Source organism: Lutra lutra, chromosome 13 (assembly GCF_902655055.1).
Source record: "Lutra lutra chromosome 13, mLutLut1.2, whole genome shotgun sequence".
NCBI classification, from domain to species: domain Eukaryota; kingdom Metazoa; phylum Chordata; class Mammalia; order Carnivora; family Mustelidae; genus Lutra; species Lutra lutra.
This window is the reverse complement of record NC_062290.1, coordinates 45418982-45429483: the sequence shown is the minus strand read 5'-3', so window position 1 is coordinate 45429483 and position 10502 is coordinate 45418982.

The following is a 10502-nucleotide window of genomic DNA, read 5'->3' as shown; positions in this document are numbered from 1 at the left end:
AGGTTATAAGTTGTGACCCACATATGTGCTCACCTGTTGGGGAGCTGTCAAGAACATGATGGCCTGTGTGTGACTTCTGGCCCAGGATCCTTGAAGTTCTTACAAATACATGAAGGGGAGGAGCCATGTCTTATATGCTTAGCAAAGATGCCCTGGAAGAATTAGGAAGAATTCTTAAGGAAATGATTGGTTGGGAGACCTCTTATGGAAGTGAAACCTTGTGCCCTTGGGGATGCCCCACCACCAAGGTGTTCTGGAGGTTGGTGCTGGCTGGTTGGGAATGCATGTTGCTTGGAGAAGGCAGGTGTAGAGACCTAAAAGGGGACTAGGAATGGGTCTTGTGATCTTGCTGCTGCCTCTGCTCAGTTTGTATTCCCATACAACATTTGAGAGAATATGCCTTGGTTCATGAATTAGACTTGCAGTTTTGGGACTTCCTAACCAGCCATCTCCAAGCAGCTATGGGGCCTCCTGACTCAGGTACTCGTGTAACATTCTCAGGTGGATTTTCTAGAACAGGTAAGCTCTACCTAGTTACTAGCTTTCTGTAATCAAGTTGCTAGGTACAGTTTAGCAATCATCAGTGACTCCTGCAGCTAGGTATTTAATTTTTGAGCATTAAGTACAACCTTAAAAAAATATTCACTATAAAGCCTTCTTATTCTGTCACAAGTAATATAGTTCATTTAATTAATTAATTAATTTCCTGTAATATAGTTCATTTTAGAGAATGGAGATAAACAATATGAAAAAATGAACTATAATCCTCCCACCAAATGATAACTATAATTAACATTTTGGTAGATTTCCTTGTAAAATTCCCATACTTTAATAACCTTTCAATAGATATTTTATAGTTACATCAGAAAGTTATCCTTCCTCTTTTTCTTTCTTTTTTTTTTTTAAAGATTTTATTTATTTATTTGTCAGAGAGAGAGAGGGAGAGAGAGCAAGCACAGGCAGACAGAATGGCAGGCAGAGGCAGAGGGAGAAGCAGGCTCCCTGATGAGCAAGGAGCCCGATGTGGGACTCGATCCCAGGACGCTGGGATCATGACCTGAGCCGAAGGCATCGGCTTAACCAACTGAGCCACCTAGGCGTCCCTCCTCTTTTTATTTCAACTTAGGGATAGCTATGATGTTTCTTTCTATGTTTCGTTTCTTTTTCTTTTTTCTTTTTTTTTTTTCTGCAGACTTGCTATATTATTTGTATTTTTCAAAGACAGTTCACCATAGGGTACTTGGGTAGCTTAGTTGGTTAAGCCTCTACCTTCGGCTCAAGCCATGATCCTGGGGTCCTGGGATGGAGCCCCGTGTTGGGGTCTCTCTGTTCAGCGGGGAGTCTGCCTCTCCCTCTCCCTCTGGACTTCCCCCCGTTCATGTTTGCTCCCCCCAAATAAATAAATAAAATCTTTAAAAAAATACAGTTGACCATGAATTATTTTTATTCATCCTAATGACAACATTGGGGGCTTTAAACATCTGAATCCTTATATTCTGGATAGACACTGAGAGCTATGATGTTTATTTATGAAAGTATGAAGATCATTCTATTACCTACAGGTTGAGAAGCAGACGAAAAATCGGCTTGCTTTGGTTATTTAAACATATGTTTTGTCCAACTGGCATTCTTTTTTACTTATATTTTTTTTTAGGAAGGTGATGTTTAAAAAAGAGCTTTATGTTGATCCCCAGACAAAAGTCCTTGGACAGCGGTTAGCACTGCTTTAGTTTGAACAGAAAAGAGGCTATGGGGGGTGCCTGGGTGGCTCAGTTGGTTTAACATCTCTCCCTCTTCCATCTTCCATCTTCCCTCTGCTCATGCTCTCTCTCAAATAAATAAATAAAATAAAATAAAATAAAATAAAAAGAAACAGAAAGAAAGAAAAGAGGCTATAATATTTCTATCTTCTAAATTTCAACCTGGGTTGTTTCTGTATTCCCTCCTTGAATTTTTGTTAAGTCTTTGTCTCTCTCTCTCTCTCTCTCTCTTTTTTAAGACTTTATTCATTTATTCATGAGAGACACAGAGAGAGAGAAAGGCAAGGGAGAAGCAGACTCCGTGCTTGAGCAGGGAGCCCAATGTGGGACTTGATCCCTGGACCCTGGGACCATGACCTGAGCCAAAGGCAGATGCTTAACTGACTGAGCCACTCAGGCACCCTGTAAGTCTTTCATTTTCCAAGAGATTTATTCAACTAGAGAATCATATTACTCAGAATGGAGTTATGTGGGTAACTGGGTAACAGAATGGAGGTACATGGACACACAGCTGTAGAAAATTTAATGTTCACCATACATTTACCAAAAAAGCAAGCTACCAAATAATACTGATAATATAAACCTACTTTCATGAAAGTATAAGATTAGATAAATACATTTACATAGAACAAATATAGATATGCTGTAATCCAAAATATTACCAGTTGTTATCTCCAGGTAATAGAGTTATAGGTGATTATTATTATTTCATTGAATTTTAGATTTAAAGTTTTTTCAATAGGCATATATTACATTTTTGACATTTTTTTCTCATATGTTATTTTTATAATCAAAATTTTATGGTAAGATCCTAGTAGTAGAGTGATTGATCAAAAATAAAATGACACTTCAAAAAAGGAAATTGCATTTATTTCCAACATATTCTCCTTCCCAATAACTCTCCTCCTTATCTAAAACTTTTGTCAAACTAAGTGCTATGTGGTTTCCTCAACTCTGAAATGGTTTTGAGGAGCAGAAAATTTGTAAAAAGAGCAGAGTGGGAATAGGAATAAAACACCAGCATGTATGATATGCATGACATTCAATTTAATTCAGCTGTATATTACCTAGGTACGTATGTATTCAATTCTTTGTCTGCATTTTCAAGATTATATTTTTCAACCTGTAAAACCAGCCCAAAGCCCCTTAATGTGGGAGAGGAGGGAACAGTGTTTCTGGGTCCATATTCCATAACCTTCCTGTTATAACTAATCAGAATCTAAGAAATGAGTGTAAATGGTGAAGGGGGGGGTATGGTGGTAGTTGGCTGATCCACATCTCAGTTTCAGAAAAATGGTCTTCCCTTTCTCCTGGGATGGTAGATCAGAATGGTTTTAGTTTGCTAAAGCCAAACATAAAAATTTCGGCAGCCTTGGAAAAGCAATGTAGCTATCATAGATGTCATTTTCAACAGCATAACTTTGTGTCACATACCTTTTTTATTTTTTATTTTTTTCATTTCAGTGTTCTAACATTCGAAGATCATCAAAGACAGGTTTATGTTGCTTTGTTTTGATCAGTTAAAATGACATCAGAATTACTCAGCCCCAGTCTGGTCTTAAATTTTAGGTCAACTCTGAATTCTTTTTTTTTTTTTTAAGATTTTTTTTTTTTAAAGATTTATTTATTTATTTATTTATTTATTTATTTATTTATTTGACAGAGAGAGATCACAAGTAGACGGAGAGGCAGGCAGAGAGAGAGAGAGAGGGAAGCAGGCTCCCTGCCGAGCGGAGAGCCCGATGCGGGCCCCGATCCCAGGACCCTGAGATCATGACCTGAGCCGAAGGCAGCGGCTTAACCCACTGAGCCACCCAGGCGCCCTAAGATTTTTTTTTAAATTTATTTGGCTCCCCGCTGAGCAGAGAGCCCGATGCAGGGCTCGATCCCAGGACCCTGAGATCATGACCCGAGCCGAAGGCAGAGGCTTTAACCCACTGAGCCACCCAGGTGCCCCTCAACTCTGAATTCTTGATGAATTTTGTAGTATTTGTATCAGCATGTTTCTGCATATCTAGTGAACTTGGGAGATCATGATATACCCCTTTGTCTTTACTTAGGGAAGCTTTTTGGATTTTTCTGTAATAAAATATTAAGTTGAATGTGGAACTTTAGTTAATTGGCTCAGATCAAAGGAATGACTCATCCTTGGATGACACAACTGAACTTCACCTTGAGAGTTTCATTCTACCGCTCAGAGGGTGGGATGGTTCTGGAAGTGGCCCTGGTAGTGGTTGGTAAAGTCATGTTTCCCCTAACTTTCTCAGTTCTTTGTTGAGTCATCAAGGACTGTTCATATTGGCCCTGTCAGAAGCCAGGCTAGGAAAATAATCTTTGCCCAATCACATTCCAGAGCTAGGATGCGGAATGACAGTGGATATAATAGCTAAGTCGCTTCTGAAACTTTTGGCTCAGTCATCGTTCCAAAATTAACATACTTAAACAAAAAACAAAAACAAATCACTTCTCTCCTGCCCCTACTTCCTACCTTCCTAATAGGAAGACTCAGAAATGGAAGGATCAGGCATCTTCACAAAAATGAAAGCAGGCCACAAGGACAGGTTTTCCAAGGACAGACCACAGGGACAGCTATGCGTGGCCACAGATTTTTGCCTCCAACAAAACTGCTGAAGCAGCCATCTGAGGAGTAAGGAGGTACTTGGACTGAAGGTCTGTGCCCCAGGCCATTTTCATGCACACAGAAGCATGAGAGACCCACTGAATTAGATAGATAAACAATAGGGCTTCTTCCTGATCTAGAATTCCATGGCTGTCATCTGGGCTTTGTGGCTGCAAATTAAAGTTACCTGATTACGGTTCTTAACTCCTGAGGAAGAGCAAAAAGGGTATAAACGTGGTAAGCACGGATCTGATGTCCTTGGGGAACTGATCAAGCCTAGAGACTGACACACAGGTCCTATATGGGAGAAGGGGTGTGTGTGTGTGTGTGTGTGTGTGTTCGGGGCAGACTTTCTTAACTTCATATAGCCTTCTTCACCATCTACCAAGAAGAGTTCCTTTCTGGTCTTCTAAGGAAATGGTCCTCACCTTTTTTTCCCTCTTACTTACTACCTCATTCCCTCTTGATCGTTATATGAACATTCATTCAACAAACATTTGCTGGGAACTTTCAGACCTTCCTCCTACTGACATGGCATGACATAGCTGAAAGAACTTTGGCTCTGATGGTTGCAGACATGATCTGAGACCCAACTCAGGCACTTATAAACCAGGTATGCCTGAACTGGTGACCTTGAGCCAGAGCACAGAATAGGAAAAGCAGGTCCTTCCTCTTCCCATGACAGTGTATTTTGTAAGTTGTTGAAAAAAGAGAAAGACTGGGGGCCTAGGTGGCTCAAATGGGTAAACCTCTGCCTTCAGCTCAGGTTGTGATCCCAGGGAGTTGGGATTAAGTCCCACATCAGGCTCTCTGCTCCTTGGGGAGCCTGCTTCTCCCTCTGCCTATGCCTCTCTCTCTCTCTCTCATGAATAATAAATAAAATCTTAAAAAAAAAAAAAAAGAAAAGGATTTTTATTAACCTGTAAATGCCCCCAGAAGAGAGGACCTACTGGACTTGTCTTTAGCATTTTGGTTGGAATTCATCTACAAAGCGCATTTGACTTTTTCACTGAGATGACAGGCTTGTTAGGATTGGAGTGTGTTGGGGAGGATACCATAGCAGAGAGACTTAAAGCAGACAAAGAACATTAAACCACCTTGGGAAAGGAAGATTTTTTAAGGAGAGAAAAGGGGTGGGAAAAGTAGGCTCGGAGCCCTCAGAAAACACTTTACCTGCTTCAATTTTCCCATGGTCAAGTCCTGATTGCTGCGGACCCGGCTACACAATGGATTGTGACCTTCAGGCAGAGCTGCTTAGGTTACTCGGGACAAAGTCACTAATTTTGCAAACTCCTATGCTCTAGTATCACCCAAATCCCAAGTTCTTGGGTTATTAGGCCTTGAGTTTGGGAATTGGTTATCTTTCTAGCATTGGTGCTGGTAAGTAAGCTTGAGTTAGAGTTTTTTTTTTTTTTTTTAAGATTTTATTTATTTATTTGACAGACAGAGATCACAAGAGGCGGAGAGACAGGCAGAGAGGGTGGGGGAAGCAGGCCCCCCACCAAGCAGAGAGCCCGACTCGGGGCTCCATCCCAGGACCCCGGGATCATGACCCAAGCCAAAAGCAGAGGCTTTAACCCACTGAGCCACCCAGGCGCCCCTTGAGTTAGAGTTTAAATTAATAAACACAGTTGACTCTTGAACAACACAGGGGTTGGGCTGCTGACTTCCTGTGCAGTTAAAAATCTGCATATAGGGGCACCTGGGTGGCTCAGTCAGTTAAATGTCTGCCTTTCCTCAGGTCATGATCCTGGGGTCCTGGGATCATGTCCTGCATCGGGCTCTCTGCTCAGCGAGGAGCCTGCTTCTCCCTCTGCCTGCTGTTTTTCCTGCTTGTGCTTCTCTCTCTCTCTTACAAATAAACAAATTAAATCTTTAAAAAAAAAATCTGTTTCCCCCAAGTTTGGATTCCCCCAAAACTTAACTATTAATAGCACATGGTTGACGAGAAGCCTTACTAAGAATATAAATACTCAATTAACACGTATTTTGTGTTATATGTACTCTATACTGTATTTGTACAATAAAGTAAGCTAGAGAAAAGAACATATTAATGAAGTCGTAAGGAAGAGAAAATATATTTATAATACTGTATTGCACTTATTGTATGTATTATAAAGGGCAATTCTTTATGCCAAAATGATTCAGCGCAACAGACCTCCTGTCGAGTTATATTTTTGTACACATTGTGGGAAGGCCATGGAGCCAGGCATCTCAGGTTCTGGGGTCAACTCTGCTAGCTGTGGTGCCATAGGCAAATCACTCAGCTGCTTTGTCTCTTAGAAGTCTGGCTGGAATGCAATATTTCTCAAAAAATTACCTGAATCAGAATGACCTGGGCTATTTTTCAAATGTTTCTGGACTTTTTTTTTTTTTTTAAGATTTTACTTATTTATTTGAGGGCAAGAGTGAGAGAGAGTGAGAGTGAGAGTGAGAGCAAGAGAGAATCGCACAAGCAGAGGAGCGGGGATGGGTAAGGGGCAGAGGGGAAGGGAGAGGCAGACTCCCAGCAGAGCATGGAGCCTGATGCTGGGCTCAGTCCCACCAGGACTGAGCCAACCAAGCGCTCCTCTTTTTTTTTTTTTTTTAAGATTATTTATTTATTATTTATGTTATTTGAGAGTGAGAGAGAGGGAAAGAGGGAGAAAGAGAAAGCCCAAGCTGAGAGAGGGGCAGGAGGAGAGGGAGAGAATCTCAGGCCGACTCTGCCCTAAACACAGAGCTCACTGTGGGGCTCGATCCCATGACCTTGAGATCATGACCTGAGCCAAAATCGAGTCAGACACTCAACCGACGGAACCACTCAGGCGCCACTTGGACTATTTCTTAAATTTGGTGAAAAAGAATCTCTGGGGATGAGGTCCCAGAATCTGTATTTTTTTTTAAAAAGATTTTATTTATTTATTTGACAGAGAGAGAGAGACAGCCAGAGAGGGAACACAAGCAGGGGGAGTGGGAGAGGGAGAAGCAGGCTTCTGGCTGAACAGGGATCCAGATGCAGGGTACCAGGACTCTGGGATCATGACCTGAGTCTAAGGCAGTTGCTTAATGACTGAGCCACCCAGGCGCCCTCCAGAATCTCTATTTTTTAAAAAGTGCCCTAGGCCATTGTCATATGCACAGGGACTCACTGGATGGGATCATTGATAGGATCTCTTTCTGCTCTGAAATTCTATTCATTCTCATCACCTGAATCTTACCTGACTCTACTTTCTGTGAACAAAATGGAATTAATAGGAGAATGGTAATGACACTAGCTAAGAAACTACTATTTGCCTGGTGCTATGTTTGAGGCCTTATACTCATTATCTTATTCTTTTGCACAATAATCATTTGAGGTAGGTGTTATTGTTATCAGCAAAATATACATAGATTCCAAGTTGGAACTCTGTATAAACTTCCAACTCTAAGATGAATAAGTTCTGGGACGTAATATACAGCATGGCGACAAGAGTTAACAGTACTGCTTTGTGTATTTCAAAGTTGTCAAGAGAGTAGATTTTAAGAGTTCTCATCATACACATACACATTGTCAGTATGTGATGTGATAACTAACCTTATTGTGGTAATCCTTTTTCCATATATATGTACATATAATAATTATGTTGTACACCTTAAACTTACACAATGTTATACGTCTACTGTATCTCAATAAAACTGGAGGGGAAAACTCAGGGCTCTGATTTCAAACTCAATGGGGTTTTTTTCGTTTTTTTATTATTTTTTCCCCCCACACTCTTATGCTGTAGTAAGAAACTACAAAAGAACTTATTATAATTGATAAGCTCTAGCGCAGCAGCTTCTCTTCATATAATAGATTATTATTTTAGGAGCTGTTTCTTCATCCTAGTTGAGTCACTGAGCCTCTCCTATTGTGAACATTAATTACCTGATGTGATGATGATAATCTGAAAACAGTAAGCATCATCATACTCTTTGCCTTATTTTTCTTGCCTATTTAAAATGTATTCTTGGGCACCTGGGTGGCTCAGTCAGTCAAGTGTCTGCCTTCTGCTCTGGTCATGATGCCAGCATCCTGGGATCGAGTCCCTTGTCGGGGTCCCTGCTCAGTGGAGAGAGCTCTCCCTCTGCCTCTCAGCCACTTGTGCTGTCTCTCTCTCTCTCTCACTCTCCCTCTCTCTCAAATAAAATCTTTAAAGAAAATAAAAAAAAATAAAATGTATTCTTATATTCTATGCATTTTATGAGGCAATCCAAGTCCTTTGTGTGTGATAGAGAATAAATTGGATATTAAATAAATAATCAAAAGTAAGCTATATTTATGAATTTACTTAATAACTGCATTCACTTGGGGGTGCCTGGGTCACTCAGTCGGTTCAGGAACCGACTTTCGGTTTCAGCTCAGGTTGTGATCTTGGGGTCATGGGATCAAGCCCCACATGGAACTCCACACTCAGTCTGCTTGAGATTTTCTCTCTCCCTCTCCCTCTGCCCCTTCTGTGCCTGCGTTCACTCTTTCCCCCGCCCAAATAAATAAATAAATAAATAAATCTTAAAAAAAAATTCCATTCACTAAAAGAGAAAAAAAAATACATGAAGTTGTGATAACCAGAATAATTTCAGTTTGTGAAATCTCAAATCTATAACAAACTACAAGATGGAGGGAAAAGAAATAAATCAGACAAGACATGGATTCAAAATTTGATGAGATCTATCTTTTGTATACTTCTCCTTGAGTTATCCATTTCAGATAGAGAAGGGAAGGGGCCCTGACAGGCTAAAATACGTGAAGTTCTTTGAGAAGGAGGAGGAGGTTGGTTTGTTTGGAAACTAAGTCAAGTTAAAGGCCATGTGAAAGAAGAGTGCCTTTTCCTCTCCAAGGTATTTGGAAGGGAATAAAAGAAGAATGGCAGAGGATCAAGCTTGGGCATGATTAGGAAAGTAGATTAATTGGGTCATCCAAGAAATTCTTCCTGCTGGTGACCAGTTTGCATGGAGTTTGAACTGGTCAAAACAGAAATCATCTGGCCTCCTGACTCATTAGCTGTGACCCATTATTTTTGTCTCTGGTTCATGAGAAAAGCAGTTTTTATCTAATTTCCAGCTCAGATGAAAAGAAACAAACATAGTATTATTTCTGCTGTTTTTGAATGCTGTTGTCTTAGGATACAGGAATAGGAAAAGGCACCTGACTGGTTTGGGATAATGTTTGTGGAAAGAACATTGTAATACCCTAAACAATGTATTGTTATTTTTTTGGATTAAGACAATACAGCTGGAAGGAGCCCTAGATACCATCTAATTCCTTCATACAGGCATTGAGGCCCATGAAGGTCAATTCTATTCACTGCCTAAGAACACATACCATAGATTCGGGAGCCAGACATACCTGGTTTGAGGCTCAGTTCTGCTGTATATGAGTTTGTGGCCTGGGGCCTGAGGGGGGCCTCACAGAAAAGAGCTGTGTAGCCCAGAGTGAGTGGAGTTTGCCAGATGGGTAGGCATTCCAGACAGAGAGACTGAGGGTTATGTCCAAAGAGGGAGGGCTGGGAGGGAGAGAGGGCTGAATGTTGGAGCCCATGCAGGTGAATGTAGCTGGAGCTCACAGTGCCAACCCCAGAGTAAAGAGAAATCAGTCAGGGAGAGAACCTGTTGCCCCTCCTCTAGAAGAGAAAACTTCATTGGCAGTTTTTGTTTTTTTTTTCTTGCTATTTCACTATTACTTTGTATCAGTTATACACTCAAAGAGGCTAAGTTACTATAAACTCTAGAATAGGTTTCTTTGTCAACAGTGTCTCCCATACTTTGTCGTCAGGAAGACGAGGCAGGGCTTGGGATGCTGCTGGTCCTTAGGAGCCCCTTCTGATTCCCCTGTGAGTTGAGCTCTCTTCAGCCCAATGCCCAGTACGGCTCTTGGACAAAACAGCTCTGGGTGTGGTTATAAAACATTAAATAATAGCTACCATTTCTAGGTACCTAATGTTGATTCATTTAATCCCTGCAAAAGGGGGTGCCTGGGTAGTTCAGTGGGTTAAAGCCTCTGCCTTTGGCTCAGGTCATGATCCCAGGGTCCTGGCATCGAGCCCCACATTGGGATTTCTGCTTAGCGGGGAGCCTACTTCCCTTCCTCTCTCTCTGCCTGCATCTGCCTGCTTGTGATC